The sequence below is a fragment of the Chiloscyllium punctatum genome, chromosome 18, assembly GCF_047496795.1.
Source record: "Chiloscyllium punctatum isolate Juve2018m chromosome 18, sChiPun1.3, whole genome shotgun sequence".
Lineage (NCBI taxonomy): Eukaryota > Metazoa > Chordata > Chondrichthyes > Orectolobiformes > Hemiscylliidae > Chiloscyllium > Chiloscyllium punctatum.
The window spans coordinates 50103635-50121464 of NC_092756.1; the positions used below are offsets into that span (position 1 = coordinate 50103635).

The following is a 17830-nucleotide window of genomic DNA, read 5'->3' on the forward strand; positions in this document are numbered from 1 at the left end:
TCGTCGTTATTTGGTTTTCTGGCCAATGAGAAAATCGTTCCAATGTATTTCGATGTCATATGTTATTGAATTTCTCCCACTTCCTTCATTTCAGTCCTGGAGTCATCGGAAGGGAAAGGTAATCTAATCGAGACTGTGATTGGTGAAATTCACTTTTTATGGCCCATTCTTATTATGTTCTTTTTTTGTCTCTTTGCAGCATTGTCTGGGAAGTGGTGGTGCACTCAGGCTCCAGTATGTTTGAAAGAGTAGTTTGGAATTGCCCTGTTGTTAGTTGTGTGATTACGTTATGGCTCATGCCCCCTGACTGTCTCACATTTAGCATTCAAGCTCGCTGTGTCTGAAAATGCATTTGGTTTTCCCGTTTTGTTTGTGTTCCGTGTTAAATGCTTTCTGTTTTGCGATTCGCTCAATACATTACGAATTAACAGGGTTTCTGAGGTAACTTCCAGCTGCAAAAATCCTCAACTGAGAATCTGGGAAATTTTCACGGAGTATGGTCAGTCGGAGCAAAAGTAAGGAAGTCGTTCGTTTCTGCAGTGTTTCACAATGCTACCTTTCCCGTGAGCAGTCGAACAGACGAAAAGATTTTGCCACAGACTGCGACGGTAAGCTCCGCAAAAACGTAATTCTTTAAAGCAGGTGTAAGCGACACAACGTTATTGGGGTACACCGCGTGGAAACAGGTACTTCGTTGTATCTCGTCCATGCTCACCACATAGCCAAAATTAAACAAGTCCCATTAAACAACGAGCTAACGGAAACAGAAAGGTGAAAGGTCGAATGGCTTCAACTTTCAGTGCTGGATGCCACTGAGCTGCAGCGGGGACGACCGAGGCTTGTTTCTGTAGTGTAGTGGTCATCACGTTCGCCTTACACGCGAAAGGTCCCCAGTTCGAAACTGGGCAGAAACTGCTTTGCTCTTCAACTGCAGCCTTTGACATCGACAAGAACGGAGCTTTCTTGCTTGCTTTCCCATGTGCAAACCTGCCTTCGAGTTTGCTCGAATAAATCGTCGCTCGTAGTGCAATGCAATGCCGCTCCGTTTAATTACTGTGCAAAAGCATTGTAAAGTTTTTCTCCAACCTGGTTCTGATCATATGCCATTCTGTTTGAGAGTGTAGTTACCCCCTTCTGATCCTTCCACGAAAAGCATTACCGCATTCGCATTCCTTGCGCAGGCGGCCCGGTTCAAAGACAGGGAAGAAGCTGATGTGCTGGTGTCACAGTGCACCACGGATTCCTCAACTAGTCTGTCTGTCAAATGTATCCCAAAGTCGTCTCTGAAAGACCTCATTTGGAAGGTGTCTGTCGTTATTCAACGTGTGAGAATTGGCACCAGAGGTCCTGAATCATGTTTTGGAGCAGTTCGCACGTTAGTGGCTCATTCAATCAGCAACAGCAATGAAAGAAATTCCACTCTCAGAGGAACCTCTGGACCTGTGCTTTCATAGCGTCGCTAGTATTAAGGTGCGCCCCGAGATCTAAGCCAGGTTGGAACGGAAACGGAGGAATCGACAGAGAGGCTACAGAATGACATCGCATCCATTTGGTTTTCATTAAATCACTGACGAGCAGGAAAATGTAAACGGGGAGGGCGAGTGGGGAAGTGAGGCAGTTGCAGCTCTGGAGAAAGTCCTTCGTTGTGATTCACTCAGCAACCAGAGACGTGACGGTGACTCAGGCGTGAGAGCTCTTCACATCGTGAACAAAAAGCAATCAAGGGCAGTTAGCACCTCTTCCGGAGTGGGGGTGGGGTGAGGTAATTACCTTTTGACTTCTGTTACTATGTTCGGAAACTGCCTTTTGGATTGAGGTGAAGAGAAACTGCATTTCTAAAAAGCACCATGGAACTTGTTAAACTTTATTGAGTCGCTTATTCTCATCGATTCCCACACAGGTTTCCAACTCAGTTGGTATCCATGAGGCTCATGTCCAGGTGCAATCTGCAGCAAATTGCACGGTTAGGTAAAAGGCAAGGAAAGTGGCATCTCGAACCGGCCCCGAGGTCAGACCTTCCTCACAATGTAATCTGTCCTTCTCGGATTGTAATGCTACCTCCGGTTTTAGGGTGGAACATTCTTTGGGAACCTTATTCTGCAAAACAGACACAGTGACTGAAACTATGCTGCACGGTATGATTTGGGACACGGCCTGCTCAGCTTTGTGCATTTCCCCTGTAGTCCGGTGTGTTTCATGTTCCGTGTAAACGTGAAAGTTGTCCTGTTTCGAGCAATGGGTGAAATCATTGAGCAAAGCAAGAATCGAAATTGCAGTAATGTCAAGTAGCTCATGGTAATTTGACCCAATCATAATCGATCATATATTCTCACGCACTCACAGATACATCTGTAGCTGAATCGAAGTCTGAGAAGATAGACTCAGTTTACCAGTGATTTTTGTCTGGATTGATGGGCTATCGTTAACTGCTGAGAAATTGATATTGTAGACGGGCACATCCCAGCAGCTGTGCGAGTCGGAGAGGGATCATGGAACCCTTTTCACGTGAGTTTACATCTGTTGTTATGCAGGAACACAATTGGAAGTGCAAGAAAATGGAGTCGTGGGCGTGTTGGTAGTGTGGCCGAGCGGTCTAAGGCGCTGGATTAAGGCTCCAGTCTCGACAGAGGCGTGGGTTCGAATCCCACCGCTGCCATTTCTGCGGAGCAGCTAGTTTAAATGCTGTTTCGATCCCCTGCGGCATTTCTGTTTAAAACAGAAGCAAAATGAGTTTGCTTCCCGGGGAATTGATTGTGGTGTTGGTAAGTGCCGAATTTTCCAAAGTGTCTGTGCTGTCATGCTCGTGTTCGCCTCCCGCGCGGAAAATCGCCAGCGGCTCTACTCTTGCTTTCTGTTCCAGGCAAGTTGAGCTTTTACTGGAACCGAATGGAGACTGCTATTTCATCGTTGTTGCGAAACAGAGTCCTACGGTGACTCGACTCGTCGTTATTTGGTTTTCTGGCCAATGAGAAAATCGTTCCAATGTATTTCGATGTCATATGTTATTGAATTTCTCCCACTTCCTTCATTTCAGTCCTGGAGTCATCGGAAGGGAAAGGTAATCTAATCGAGACTGTGATTGGTGAAATTCACTTTTTATGGCCCATTCTTATTATGTTCTTTTTTTGTCTCTTTGCAGCATTGTCTGGGAAGTGGTGGTGCACTCAGGCTCCAGTATGTTTGAAAGAGTAGTTTGGAATTGCCCTGTTGTTAGTTGTGTGATTACGTTATGGCTCATGCCCCCTGACTGTCTCACATTTAGCATTCAAGCTCGCTGTGTCTGAAAATGCATTTGGTTTTCCCGTTTTGTTTGTGTTCCGTGTTAAATGCTTTCTGTTTTGCGATTCGCTCAATACATTACGAATTAACAGGGTTTCTGAGGTAACTTCCAGCTGCAAAAATCCTCAACTGAGAATCTGGGAAATTTTCACGGAGTATGGTCAGTCGGAGCAAAAGTAAGGAAGTCGTTCGTTTCTGCAGTGTTTCACAATGCTACCTTTCCCGTGAGCAGTCGAACAGACGAAAAGATTTTGCCACAGACTGCGACGGTAAGCTCCGCAAAAACGTAATTCTTTAAAGCAGGTGTAAGCGACACAACGTTATTGGGGTACACCGCGTGGAAACAGGTACTTCGGTGTATCTCGTCCATGCTCACCACATAGCCAAAATTAAACAAGTCCCATTAAACAACGAGCTAACGGAAACAGAAAGGTGAAAGGTCGAATGGCTTCAACTTTCAGTGCTGGATGCCACTGAGCTGCAGCGGGGACGACCGAGGCTTGTTTCTGTAGTGTAGTGGTCATCACGTTCGCCTTACACGCGAAAGGTCCCCAGTTCGAAACTGGGCAGAAACTGCTTTGCTCTTCAACTGCAGCCTTTGACATCGACAAGAACGGAGCTTTCTTGCTTGCTTTCCCATGTGCAAACCTGCCTTCGAGTTTGCTCGAATAAATCGTCGCTCGTAGTGCAATGCAATGCCGCTCCGTTTAATTACTGTGCAAAAGCATTGTAAAGTTTTTCTCCAACCTGGTTCTGATCATATGCCATTCTGTTTGAGAGTGTAGTTACCCCCTTCTGATCCTTCCACGAAAAGCATTACCGCATTCGCATTCCTTGCGCAGGCGGCCCGGTTCAAAGACAGGGAAGAAGCTGATGTGCTGGTGTCACAGTGCACCACGGATTCCTCAACTAGTCTGTCTGTCCAATGTATCCCAAAGTCGTCTCTGAAAGACCTCATTTGGAAGGTGTCTGTCGTTATTCAACGTGTGAGAATTGGCACCAGAGGTCCTGAATCATGTTTTGGAGCAGTTCGCACGTTAGTGGCTCATTCAATCAGCAACAGCAATGAAAGAAATTCCACTCTCAGAGGAACCTCTGGACCTGTGCTTTCATAGCGTCGCTAGTATTAAGGTGCGCCCCGAGATCTAAGCCAGGTTGGAACGGAAACGGAGGAATCGACAGAGAGGCTACAGAATGACATCGCATCCATTTGGTTTTCATTAAATCACTGACGAGCAGGAAAATGTAAACGGGGAGGGCGAGTGGGGAAGTGAGGCAGTTGCAGCTCTGGAGAAAGTCCTTCGTTGTGATTCACTCAGCAACCAGAGACGTGACGGTGACTCAGGCGTGAGAGCTCTTCACATCGTGAACAAAAAGCAATCAAGGGCAGTTAGCACCTCTTCCGGAGTGGGGGTGGGGTGAGGTAATTACCTTTTGACTTCTGTTACTATGTTCGGAAACTGCCTTTTGGATTGAGGTGAAGAGAAACTGCATTTCTAAAAAGCACCATGGAACTTGTTAAACTTTATTGAGTCGCTTATTCTCATCGATTCCCACACAGGTTTCCAACTCAGTTGGTATCCATGAGGCTCATGTCCAGGTGCAATCTGCAGCAAATTGCACGGTTAGGTAAAAGGCAAGGAAAGTGGCATCTCGAACCGGCCCCGAGGTCAGACCTTCCTCACAATGTAATCTGTCCTTCTCGGATTGTAATGCTACCTCCGGTTTTAGGGTGGAACATTCTTTGGGAACCTTATTCTGCAAAACAGACACAGTGACTGAAACTATGCTGCACGGTATGATTTGGGACACGGCCTGCTCAGCTTTGTGCATTTCCCCTGTAGTCCGGTGTGTTTCATGTTCCGTGTAAACGTGAAAGTTGTCCTGTTTCGAGCAATGGGTGAAATCATTGAGCAAAGCAAGAATCGAAATTGCAGTAATGTCAAGTAGCTCATGGTAATTTGACCCAATCATAATCGATCATATATTCTCACGCACTCACAGATACATCTGTAGCTGAATCGAAGTCTGAGAAGATAGACTCAGTTTACCAGTGATTTTTGTCTGGATTGATGGGCTATCGTTAACTGCTGAGAAATTGATATTGTAGACGGGCACATCCCAGCAGCTGTGCGAGTCGGAGAGGGATCATGGAACCCTTTTCACGTGAGTTTACATCTGTTGTTATGCAGGAACACAATTGGAAGTGCAAGAAAATGGAGTCGTGGGCGTGTTGGTAGTGTGGCCGAGCGGTCTAAGGCGCTGGATTAAGGCTCCAGTCTCGACAGAGGCGTGGGTTCGAATCCCACCGCTGCCATTTCTGCGGAGCAGCTAGTTTAAATGCTGTTTCGATCCCCTGCGGCATTTCTGTTTAAAACAGAAGCAAAATGAGTTTGCTTCCCGGGGAATTGATTGTGGTGTTGGTAAGTGCCGAATTTTCCAAAGTGTCTGTGCTGTCATGCTCGTGTTCGCCTCCCGCGCGGAAAATCGCCAGCGGCTCTACTCTTGCTTTCTGTTCCAGGCAAGTTGAGCTTTTACTGGAACCGAATGGAGACTGCTATTTCATCGTTGTTGCGAAACAGAGTCCTACGGTGACTCGACTCGTCGTTATTTGGTTTTCTGGCCAATGAGAAAATCGTTCCAATGTATTTCGATGTCATATGTTATTGAATTTCTCCCACTTCCTTCATTTCAGTCCTGGAGTCATCGGAAGGGAAAGGTAATCTAATCGAGACTGTGATTGGTGAAATTCACTTTTTATGGCCCATTCTTATTATGTTCTTTTTTTGTCTCTTTGCAGCATTGTCTGGGAAGTGGTGGTGCACTCAGGCTCCAGTATGTTTGAAAGAGTAGTTTGGAATTGCCCTGTTGTTAGTTGTGTGATTACGTTATGGCTCATGCCCCCTGACTGTCTCACATTTAGCATTCAAGCTCGCTGTGTCTGAAAATGCATTTGGTTTTCCCGTTTTGTTTGTGTTCCGTGTTAAATGCTTTCTGTTTTGCGATTCGCTCAATACATTACGAATTAACAGGGTTTCTGAGGTAACTTCCAGCTGCAAAAATCCTCAACTGAGAATCTGGGAAATTTTCACGGAGTATGGTCAGTCGGAGCAAAAGTAAGGAAGTCGTTCGTTTCTGCAGTGTTTCACAATGCTACCTTTCCCGTGAGCAGTCGAACAGACGAAAAGATTTTGCCACAGACTGCGACGGTAAGCTCCGCAAAAACGTAATTCTTTAAAGCAGGTGTAAGCGACACAACGTTATTGGGGTACACCGCGTGGAAACAGGTACTTCGGTGTATCTCGTCCATGCTCACCACATAGCCAAAATTAAACAAGTCCCATTAAACAACGAGCTAACGGAAACAGAAAGGTGAAAGGTCGAATGGCTTCAACTTTCAGTGCTGGATGCCACTGAGCTGCAGCGGGGACGACCGAGGCTTGTTTCTGTAGTGTAGTGGTCATCACGTTCGCCTTACACGCGAAAGGTCCCCAGTTCGAAACTGGGCAGAAACTGCTTTGCTCTTCAACTGCAGCCTTTGACATCGACAAGAACGGAGCTTTCTTGCTTGCTTTCCCATGTGCAAACCTGCCTTCGAGTTTGCTCGAATAAATCGTCGCTCGTAGTGCAATGCAATGCCGCTCCGTTTAATTACTGTGCAAAAGCATTGTAAAGTTTTTCTCCAACCTGGTTCTGATCATATGCCATTCTGTTTGAGAGTGTAGTTACCCCCTTCTGATCCTTCCACGAAAAGCATTACCGCATTCGCATTCCTTGCGCAGGCGGCCCGGTTCAAAGACAGGGAAGAAGCTGATGTGCTGGTGTCACAGTGCACCACGGATTCCTCAACTAGTCTGTCTGTCCAATGTATCCCAAAGTCGTCTCTGAAAGACCTCATTTGGAAGGTGTCTGTCGTTATTCAACGTGTGAGAATTGGCACCAGAGGTCCTGAATCATGTTTTGGAGCAGTTCGCACGTTAGTGGCTCATTCAATCAGCAACAGCAATGAAAGAAATTCCACTCTCAGAGGAACCTCTGGACCTGTGCTTTCATAGCGTCGCTAGTATTAAGGTGCGCCCCGAGATCTAAGCCAGGTTGGAACGGAAACGGAGGAATCGACAGAGAGGCTACAGAATGACATCGCATCCATTTGGTTTTCATTAAATCACTGACGAGCAGGAAAATGTAAACGGGGAGGGCGAGTGGGGAAGTGAGGCAGTTGCAGCTCTGGAGAAAGTCCTTCGTTGTGATTCACTCAGCAACCAGAGACGTGACGGTGACTCAGGCGTGAGAGCTCTTCACATCGTGAACAAAAAGCAATCAAGGGCAGTTAGCACCTCTTCCGGAGTGGGGGTGGGGTGAGGTAATTACCTTTTGACTTCTGTTACTATGTTCGGAAACTGCCTTTTGGATTGAGGTGAAGAGAAACTGCATTTCTAAAAAGCACCATGGAACTTGTTAAACTTTATTGAGTCGCTTATTCTCATCGATTCCCACACAGGTTTCCAACTCAGTTGGTATCCATGAGGCTCATGTCCAGGTGCAATCTGCAGCAAATTGCACGGTTAGGTAAAAGGCAAGGAAAGTGGCATCTCGAACCGGCCCCGAGGTCAGACCTTCCTCACAATGTAATCTGTCCTTCTCGGATTGTAATGCTACCTCCGGTTTTAGGGTGGAACATTCTTTGGGAACCTTATTCTGCAAAACAGACACAGTGACTGAAACTATGCTGCACGGTATGATTTGGGACACGGCCTGCTCAGCTTTGTGCATTTCCCCTGTAGTCCGGTGTGTTTCATGTTCCGTGTAAACGTGAAAGTTGTCCTGTTTCGAGCAATGGGTGAAATCATTGAGCAAAGCAAGAATCGAAATTGCAGTAATGTCAAGTAGCTCATGGTAATTTGACCCAATCATAATCGATCATATATTCTCACGCACTCACAGATACATCTGTAGCTGAATCGAAGTCTGAGAAGATAGACTCAGTTTACCAGTGATTTTTGTCTGGATTGATGGGCTATCGTTAACTGCTGAGAAATTGATATTGTAGACGGGCACATCCCAGCAGCTGTGCGAGTCGGAGAGGGATCATGGAACCCTTTTCACGTGAGTTTACATCTGTTGTTATGCAGGAACACAATTGGAAGTGCAAGAAAATGGAGTCGTGGGCGTGTTGGTAGTGTGGCCGAGCGGTCTAAGGCGCTGGATTAAGGCTCCAGTCTCGACAGAGGCGTGGGTTCGAATCCCACCGCTGCCATTTCTGCGGAGCAGCTAGTTTAAATGCTGTTTCGATCCCCTGCGGCATTTCTGTTTAAAACAGAAGCAAAATGAGTTTGCTTCCCGGGGAATTGATTGTGGTGTTGGTAAGTGCCGAATTTTCCAAAGTGTCTGTGCTGTCATGCTCGTGTTCGCCTCCCGCGCGGAAAATCGCCAGCGGCTCTACTCTTGCTTTCTGTTCCAGGCAAGTTGAGCTTTTACTGGAACCGAATGGAGACTGCTATTTCATCGTTGTTGCGAAACAGAGTCCTACGGTGACTCGACTCGTCGTTATTTGGTTTTCTGGCCAATGAGAAAATCGTTCCAATGTATTTCGATGTCATATGTTATTGAATTTCTCCCACTTCCTTCATTTCAGTCCTGGAGTCATCGGAAGGGAAAGGTAATCTAATCGAGACTGTGATTGGTGAAATTCACTTTTTATGGCCCATTCTTATTATGTTCTTTTTTTGTCTCTTTGCAGCATTGTCTGGGAAGTGGTGGTGCACTCAGGCTCCAGTATGTTTGAAAGAGTAGTTTGGAATTGCCCTGTTGTTAGTTGTGTGATTACGTTATGGCTCATGCCCCCTGACTGTCTCACATTTAGCATTCAAGCTCGCTGTGTCTGAAAATGCATTTGGTTTTCCCGTTTTGTTTGTGTTCCGTGTTAAATGCTTTCTGTTTTGCGATTCGCTCAATACATTACGAATTAACAGGGTTTCTGAGGTAACTTCCAGCTGCAAAAATCCTCAACTGAGAATCTGGGAAATTTTCACGGAGTATGGTCAGTCGGAGCAAAAGTAAGGAAGTCGTTCGTTTCTGCAGTGTTTCACAATGCTACCTTTCCCGTGAGCAGTCGAACAGACGAAAAGATTTTGCCACAGACTGCGACGGTAAGCTCCGCAAAAACGTAATTCTTTAAAGCAGGTGTAAGCGACACAACGTTATTGGGGTACACCGCGTGGAAACAGGTACTTCGGTGTATCTCGTCCATGCTCACCACATAGCCAAAATTAAACAAGTCCCATTAAACAACGAGCTAACGGAAACAGAAAGGTGAAAGGTCGAATGGCTTCAACTTTCAGTGCTGGATGCCACTGAGCTGCAGCGGGGACGACCGAGGCTTGTTTCTGTAGTGTAGTGGTCATCACGTTCGCCTTACACGCGAAAGGTCCCCAGTTCGAAACTGGGCAGAAACTGCTTTGCTCTTCAACTGCAGCCTTTGACATCGACAAGAACGGAGCTTTCTTGCTTGCTTTCCCATGTGCAAACCTGCCTTCGAGTTTGCTCGAATAAATCGTCGCTCGTAGTGCAATGCAATGCCGCTCCGTTTAATTACTGTGCAAAAGCATTGTAAAGTTTTTCTCCAACCTGGTTCTGATCATATGCCATTCTGTTTGAGAGTGTAGTTACCCCCTTCTGATCCTTCCACGAAAAGCATTACCGCATTCGCATTCCTTGCGCAGGCGGCCCGGTTCAAAGACAGGGAAGAAGCTGATGTGCTGGTGTCACAGTGCACCACGGATTCCTCAACTAGTCTGTCTGTCCAATGTATCCCAAAGTCGTCTCTGAAAGACCTCATTTGGAAGGTGTCTGTCGTTATTCAACGTGTGAGAATTGGCACCAGAGGTCCTGAATCATGTTTTGGAGCAGTTCGCACGTTAGTGGCTCATTCAATCAGCAACAGCAATGAAAGAAATTCCACTCTCAGAGGAACCTCTGGACCTGTGCTTTCATAGCGTCGCTAGTATTAAGGTGCGCCCCGAGATCTAAGCCAGGTTGGAACGGAAACGGAGGAATCGACAGAGAGGCTACAGAATGACATCGCATCCATTTGGTTTTCATTAAATCACTGACGAGCAGGAAAATGTAAACGGGGAGGGCGAGTGGGGAAGTGAGGCAGTTGCAGCTCTGGAGAAAGTCCTTCGTTGTGATTCACTCAGCAACCAGAGACGTGACGGTGACTCAGGCGTGAGAGCTCTTCACATCGTGAACAAAAAGCAATCAAGGGCAGTTAGCACCTCTTCCGGAGTGGGGGTGGGGTGAGGTAATTACCTTTTGACTTCTGTTACTATGTTCGGAAACTGCCTTTTGGATTGAGGTGAAGAGAAACTGCATTTCTAAAAAGCACCATGGAACTTGTTAAACTTTATTGAGTCGCTTATTCTCATCGATTCCCACACAGGTTTCCAACTCAGTTGGTATCCATGAGGCTCATGTCCAGGTGCAATCTGCAGCAAATTGCACGGTTAGGTAAAAGGCAAGGAAAGTGGCATCTCGAACCGGCCCCGAGGTCAGACCTTCCTCACAATGTAATCTGTCCTTCTCGGATTGTAATGCTACCTCCGGTTTTAGGGTGGAACATTCTTTGGGAACCTTATTCTGCAAAACAGACACAGTGACTGAAACTATGCTGCACGGTATGATTTGGGACACGGCCTGCTCAGCTTTGTGCATTTCCCCTGTAGTCCGGTGTGTTTCATGTTCCGTGTAAACGTGAAAGTTGTCCTGTTTCGAGCAATGGGTGAAATCATTGAGCAAAGCAAGAATCGAAATTGCAGTAATGTCAAGTAGCTCATGGTAATTTGACCCAATCATAATCGATCATATATTCTCACGCACTCACAGATACATCTGTAGCTGAATCGAAGTCTGAGAAGATAGACTCAGTTTACCAGTGATTTTTGTCTGGATTGATGGGCTATCGTTAACTGCTGAGAAATTGATATTGTAGACGGGCACATCCCAGCAGCTGTGCGAGTCGGAGAGGGATCATGGAACCCTTTTCACGTGAGTTTACATCTGTTGTTATGCAGGAACACAATTGGAAGTGCAAGAAAATGGAGTCGTGGGCGTGTTGGTAGTGTGGCCGAGCGGTCTAAGGCGCTGGATTAAGGCTCCAGTCTCGACAGAGGCGTGGGTTCGAATCCCACCGCTGCCATTTCTGCGGAGCAGCTAGTTTAAATGCTGTTTCGATCCCCTGCGGCATTTCTGTTTAAAACAGAAGCAAAATGAGTTTGCTTCCCGGGGAATTGATTGTGGTGTTGGTAAGTGCCGAATTTTCCAAAGTGTCTGTGCTGTCATGCTCGTGTTCGCCTCCCGCGCGGAAAATCGCCAGCGGCTCTACTCTTGCTTTCTGTTCCAGGCAAGTTGAGCTTTTACTGGAACCGAATGGAGACTGCTATTTCATCGTTGTTGCGAAACAGAGTCCTACGGTGACTCGACTCGTCGTTATTTGGTTTTCTGGCCAATGAGAAAATCGTTCCAATGTATTTCGATGTCATATGTTATTGAATTTCTCCCACTTCCTTCATTTCAGTCCTGGAGTCATCGGAAGGGAAAGGTAATCTAATCGAGACTGTGATTGGTGAAATTCACTTTTTATGGCCCATTCTTATTATGTTCTTTTTTTGTCTCTTTGCAGCATTGTCTGGGAAGTGATGGTGCACTCAGGCTCCAGTATGTTTGAAAGAGTAGTTTGGAATTGCCCTGTTGTTAGTTGTGTGATTACGTTATGGCTCATGCCCCCTGACTGTCTCACATTTAGCATTCAAGCTCGCTGTGTCTGAAAATGCATTTGGTTTTCCCGTTTTGTTTGTGTTCCGTGTTAAATGCTTTCTGTTTTGCGATTCGCTCAATACATTACGAATTAACAGGGTTTCTGAAGTAACTTCCAGCTGCAAAAATCCTCAACTGAGAATCTGGGAAATTTTCACGGAGTATGGTCAGTCGGAGCAAAAGTAAGGAAGTCGTTCGTTTCTGCAGTGTTTCACAATGCTACCTTTCCCGTGAGCAGTCGAACAGACGAAAAGATTTTGCCACAGACTGCGACGGTAAGCTCCGCAAAAACGTAATTCTTTAAAGCAGGTGTAAGCGACACAACGTTATTGGGGTACACCGCGTGGAAACAGATACTTCGGTGTATCTCGTCCATGCTCACCACATAGCCAAAATTAAACAAGTCCCATTAAACAACGAGCTAACGGAAACAGAAAGGTGAAAGGTCGAATGGCTTCAACTTTCAGTGCTGGATGCCACTGAGCTGCAGCGGGGACGACCGAGGCTTGTTTCTGTAGTGTAGTGGTCATCACGTTCGCCTTACACGCGAAAGGTCCCCAGTTCGAAACTGGGCAGAAACTGCTTTGCTCTTCAACTGCAGCCTTTGACATCGACAAGAACGGAGCTTTCTTGCTTGCTTTCCCATGTGCAAACCTGCCTTCGAGTTTGCTCGAATAAATCGTCGCTCGTAGTGCAATGCAATGCCGCTCCGTTTAATTACTGTGCAAAAGCATTGTAAAGTTTTTCTCCAACCTGGTTCTGATCATATGCCATTCTGTTTGAGAGTGTAGTTACCCCCTTCTGATCCTTCCACGAAAAGCATTACCGCATTCGCATTCCTTGCGCAGGCGGCCCGGTTCAAAGACAGGGAAGAAGCTGATGTGCTGGTGTCACAGTGCACCACGGATTCCTCAACTAGTCTGTCTGTCCAATGTATCCCAAAGTCGTCTCTGAAAGACCTCATTTGGAAGGTGTCTGTCGTTATTCAACGTGTGAGAATTGGCACCAGAGGTCCTGAATCATGTTTTGGAGCAGTTCGCACGTTAGTGGCTCATTCAATCAGCAACAGCAATGAAAGAAATTCCACTCTCAGAGGAACCTCTGGACCTGTGCTTTCATAGCGTCGCTAGTATTAAGGTGCGCCCCGAGATCTAAGCCAGGTTGGAACGGAAACGGAGGAATCGACAGAGAGGCTACAGAATGACATCGCATCCATTTGGTTTTCATTAAATCACTGACGAGCAGGAAAATGTAAACGGGGAGGGCGAGTGGGGAAGTGAGGCAGTTGCAGCTCTGGAGAAAGTCCTTCGTTGTGATTCACTCAGCAACCAGAGACGTGACGGTGACTCAGGCGTGAGAGCTCTTCACATCGTGAACAAAAAGCAATCAAGGGCAGTTAGCACCTCTTCCGGAGTGGGGGTGGGGTGAGGTAATTACCTTTTGACTTCTGTTACTATGTTCGGAAACTGCCTTTTGGATTGAGGTGAAGAGAAACTGCATTTCTAAAAAGCACCATGGAACTTGTTAAACTTTATTGAGTCGCTTATTCTCATCGATTCCCACACAGGTTTCCAACTCAGTTGGTATCCATGAGGCTCATGTCCAGGTGCAATCTGCAGCAAATTGCACGGTTAGGTAAAAGGCAAGGAAAGTGGCATCTCGAACCGGCCCCGAGGTCAGACCTTCCTCACAATGTAATCTGTCCTTCTCGGATTGTAATGCTACCTCCGGTTTTAGGGTGGAACATTCTTTGGGAACCTTATTCTGCAAAACAGACACAGTGACTGAAACTATGCTGCACGGTATGATTTGGGACACGGCCTGCTCAGCTTTGTGCATTTCCCCTGTAGTCCGGTGTGTTTCATGTTCCGTGTAAACGTGAAAGTTGTCCTGTTTCGAGCAATGGGTGAAATCATTGAGCAAAGCAAGAATCGAAATTGCAGTAATGTCAAGTAGCTCATGGTAATTTGACCCAATCATAATCGATCATATATTCTCACGCACTCACAGATACATCTGTAGCTGAATCGAAGTCTGAGAAGATAGACTCAGTTTACCAGTGATTTTTGTCTGGATTGATGGGCTATCGTTAACTGCTGAGAAATTGATATTGTAGACGGGCACATCCCAGCAGCTGTGCGAGTCGGAGAGGGATCATGGAACCCTTTTCACGTGAGTTTACATCTGTTGTTATGCAGGAACACAATTGGAAGTGCAAGAAAATGGAGTCGTGGGCGTGTTGGTAGTGTGGCCGAGCGGTCTAAGGCGCTGGATTAAGGCTCCAGTCTCGACAGAGGCGTGGGTTCGAATCCCACCGCTGCCATTTCTGCGGAGCAGCTAGTTTAAATGCTGTTTCGATCCCCTGCGGCATTTCTGTTTAAAACAGAAGCAAAATGAGTTTGCTTCCCGGGGAATTGATTGTGGTGTTGGTAAGTGCCGAATTTTCCAAAGTGTCTGTGCTGTCATGCTCGTGTTCGCCTCCCGCGCGGAAAATCGCCAGCGGCTCTACTCTTGCTTTCTGTTCCAGGCAAGTTGAGCTTTTACTGGAACCGAATGGAGACTGCTATTTCATCGTTGTTGCGAAACAGAGTCCTACGGTGACTCGACTCGTCGTTATTTGGTTTTCTGGCCAATGAGAAAATCGTTCCAATGTATTTCGATGTCATATGTTATTGAATTTCTCCCACTTCCTTCATTTCAGTCCTGGAGTCATCGGAAGGGAAAGGTAATCTAATCGAGACTGTGATTGGTGAAATTCACTTTTTATGGCCCATTCTTATTATGTTCTTTTTTTGTCTCTTTGCAGCATTGTCTGGGAAGTGATGGTGCACTCAGGCTCCAGTATGTTTGAAAGAGTAGTTTGGAATTGCCCTGTTGTTAGTTGTGTGATTACGTTATGGCTCATGCCCCCTGACTGTCTCACATTTAGCATTCAAGCTCGCTGTGTCTGAAAATGCATTTGGTTTTCCCGTTTTGTTTGTGTTCCGTGTTAAATGCTTTCTGTTTTGCGATTCGCTCAATACATTACGAATTAACAGGGTTTCTGAAGTAACTTCCAGCTGCAAAAATCCTCAACTGAGAATCTGGGAAATTTTCACGGAGTATGGTCAGTCGGAGCAAAAGTAAGGAAGTCGTTCGTTTCTGCAGTGTTTCACAATGCTACCTTTCCCGTGAGCAGTCGAACAGACGAAAAGATTTTGCCACAGACTGCGACGGTAAGCTCCGCAAAAACGTAATTCTTTAAAGCAGGTGTAAGCGACACAACGTTATTGGGGTACACCGCGTGGAAACAGATACTTCGGTGTATCTCGTCCATGCTCACCACATAGCCAAAATTAAACAAGTCCCATTAAACAACGAGCTAACGGAAACAGAAAGGTGAAAGGTCGAATGGCTTCAACTTTCAGTGCTGGATGCCACTGAGCTGCAGCGGGGACGACCGAGGCTTGTTTCTGTAGTGTAGTGGTCATCACGTTCGCCTTACACGCGAAAGGTCCCCAGTTCGAAACTGGGCAGAAACTGCTTTGCTCTTCAACTGCAGCCTTTGACATCGACAAGAACGGAGCTTTCTTGCTTGCTTTCCCATGTGCAAACCTGCCTTCGAGTTTGCTCGAATAAATCGTCGCTCGTAGTGCAATGCAATGCCGCTCCGTTTAATTACTGTGCAAAAGCATTGTAAAGTTTTTCTCCAACCTGGTTCTGATCATATGCCATTCTGTTTGAGAGTGTAGTTACCCCCTTCTGATCCTTCCACGAAAAGCATTACCGCATTCGCATTCCTTGCGCAGGCGGCCCGGTTCAAAGACAGGGAAGAAGCTGATGTGCTGGTGTCACAGTGCACCACGGATTCCTCAACTAGTCTGTCTGTCCAATGTATCCCAAAGTCGTCTCTGAAAGACCTCATTTGGAAGGTGTCTGTCGTTATTCAACGTGTGAGAATTGGCACCAGAGGTCCTGAATCATGTTTTGGAGCAGTTCGCACGTTAGTGGCTCATTCAATCAGCAACAGCAATGAAAGAAATTCCACTCTCAGAGGAACCTCTGGACCTGTGCTTTCATAGCGTCGCTAGTATTAAGGTGCGCCCCGAGATCTAAGCCAGGTTGGAACGGAAACGGAGGAATCGACAGAGAGGCTACAGAATGACATCGCATCCATTTGGTTTTCATTAAATCACTGACGAGCAGGAAAATGTAAACGGGGAGGGCGAGTGGGGAAGTGAGGCAGTTGCAGCTCTGGAGAAAGTCCTTCGTTGTGATTCACTCAGCAACCAGAGACGTGACGGTGACTCAGGCGTGAGAGCTCTTCACATCGTGAACAAAAAGCAATCAAGGGCAGTTAGCACCTCTTCCGGAGTGGGGGTGGGGTGAGGTAATTACCTTTTGACTTCTGTTACTATGTTCGGAAACTGCCTTTTGGATTGAGGTGAAGAGAAACTGCATTTCTAAAAAGCACCATGGAACTTGTTAAACTTTATTGAGTCGCTTATTCTCATCGATTCCCACACAGGTTTCCAACTCAGTTGGTATCCATGAGGCTCATGTCCAGGTGCAATCTGCAGCAAATTGCACGGTTAGGTAAAAGGCAAGGAAAGTGGCATCTCGAACCGGCCCCGAGGTCAGACCTTCCTCACAATGTAATCTGTCCTTCTCGGATTGTAATGCTACCTCCGGTTTTAGGGTGGAACATTCTTTGGGAACCTTATTCTGCAAAACAGACACAGTGACTGAAACTATGCTGCACGGTATGATTTGGGACACGGCCTGCTCAGCTTTGTGCATTTCCCCTGTAGTCCGGTGTGTTTCATGTTCCGTGTAAACGTGAAAGTTGTCCTGTTTCGAGCAATGGGTGAAATCATTGAGCAAAGCAAGAATCGAAATTGCAGTAATGTCAAGTAGCTCATGGTAATTTGACCCAATCATAATCGATCATATATTCTCACGCACTCACAGATACATCTGTAGCTGAATCGAAGTCTGAGAAGATAGACTCAGTTTACCAGTGATTTTTGTCTGGATTGATGGGCTATCGTTAACTGCTGAGAAATTGATATTGTAGACGGGCACATCCCAGCAGCTGTGCGAGTCGGAGAGGGATCATGGAACCCTTTTCACGTGAGTTTACATCTGTTGTTATGCAGGAACACAATTGGAAGTGCAAGAAAATGGAGTCGTGGGCGTGTTGGTAGTGTGGCCGAGCGGTCTAAGGCGCTGGATTAAGGCTCCAGTCTCGACAGAGGCGTGGGTTCGAATCCCACCGCTGCCATTTCTGCGGAGCAGCTAGTTTAAATGCTGTTTCGATCCCCTGCGGCATTTCTGTTTAAAACAGAAGCAAAATGAGTTTGCTTCCCGGGGAATTGATTGTGGTGTTGGTAAGTGCCGAATTTTCCAAAGTGTCTGTGCTGTCATGCTCGTGTTCGCCTCCCGCGCGGAAAATCGCCAGCGGCTCTACTCTTGCTTTCTGTTCCAGGCAAGTTGAGCTTTTACTGGAACCGAATGGAGACTGCTATTTCATCGTTGTTGCGAAACAGAGTCCTACGGTGACTCGACTCGTCGTTATTTGGTTTTCTGGCCAATGAGAAAATCGTTCCAATGTATTTCGATGTCATATGTTATTGAATTTCTCCCACTTCCTTCATTTCAGTCCTGGAGTCATCGGAAGGGAAAGGTAATCTAATCGAGACTGTGATTGGTGAAATTCACTTTTTATGGCCCATTCTTATTATGTTCTTTTTTTGTC

The 17830-nt window shown here is 46.3% G+C and overlaps 12 non-coding genes across 12 annotated transcripts; all 12 read left to right on the forward strand.

Moving 5' to 3' along the window:
• Positions 1-841: 841 nt before the first annotated feature.
• Positions 842-914, forward strand: trnav-uac (transfer RNA valine (anticodon UAC)). Its single transcript has one exon. It is a non-coding gene; the product is annotated as a tRNA-Val (tRNA).
• Positions 915-2574: 1660 nt separating this feature from the next.
• trnal-aag (transfer RNA leucine (anticodon AAG)) lies at positions 2575-2656 on the forward strand. The gene has a single exon. It is a non-coding gene; the product is annotated as a tRNA-Leu (tRNA).
• Positions 2657-3781: 1125 nt separating this feature from the next.
• Positions 3782-3854, forward strand: trnav-uac (transfer RNA valine (anticodon UAC)). Its single transcript has one exon. It is a non-coding gene; the product is annotated as a tRNA-Val (tRNA).
• Positions 3855-5514: 1660 nt separating this feature from the next.
• Positions 5515-5596, forward strand: trnal-aag (transfer RNA leucine (anticodon AAG)). Its single transcript has one exon. It is a non-coding gene; the product is annotated as a tRNA-Leu (tRNA).
• A 1125-nt stretch (positions 5597-6721) lies between these two features.
• Positions 6722-6794, forward strand: trnav-uac (transfer RNA valine (anticodon UAC)). The gene has a single exon. It is a non-coding gene; the product is annotated as a tRNA-Val (tRNA).
• A 1660-nt stretch (positions 6795-8454) lies between these two features.
• Positions 8455-8536, forward strand: trnal-aag (transfer RNA leucine (anticodon AAG)). The gene has a single exon. It is a non-coding gene; the product is annotated as a tRNA-Leu (tRNA).
• Positions 8537-9661: 1125 nt separating this feature from the next.
• trnav-uac (transfer RNA valine (anticodon UAC)) lies at positions 9662-9734 on the forward strand. The gene has a single exon. It is a non-coding gene; the product is annotated as a tRNA-Val (tRNA).
• A 1660-nt stretch (positions 9735-11394) lies between these two features.
• On the forward strand, positions 11395-11476 carry trnal-aag (transfer RNA leucine (anticodon AAG)). The gene has a single exon. It is a non-coding gene; the product is annotated as a tRNA-Leu (tRNA).
• A 1125-nt stretch (positions 11477-12601) lies between these two features.
• Positions 12602-12674, forward strand: trnav-uac (transfer RNA valine (anticodon UAC)). The gene has a single exon. It is a non-coding gene; the product is annotated as a tRNA-Val (tRNA).
• Positions 12675-14334: 1660 nt separating this feature from the next.
• trnal-aag (transfer RNA leucine (anticodon AAG)) lies at positions 14335-14416 on the forward strand. Its single transcript has one exon. It is a non-coding gene; the product is annotated as a tRNA-Leu (tRNA).
• A 1125-nt stretch (positions 14417-15541) lies between these two features.
• On the forward strand, positions 15542-15614 carry trnav-uac (transfer RNA valine (anticodon UAC)). The gene has a single exon. It is a non-coding gene; the product is annotated as a tRNA-Val (tRNA).
• A 1660-nt stretch (positions 15615-17274) lies between these two features.
• trnal-aag (transfer RNA leucine (anticodon AAG)) lies at positions 17275-17356 on the forward strand. Its single transcript has one exon. It is a non-coding gene; the product is annotated as a tRNA-Leu (tRNA).
• Positions 17357-17830: the final 474 nt, after the last annotated feature.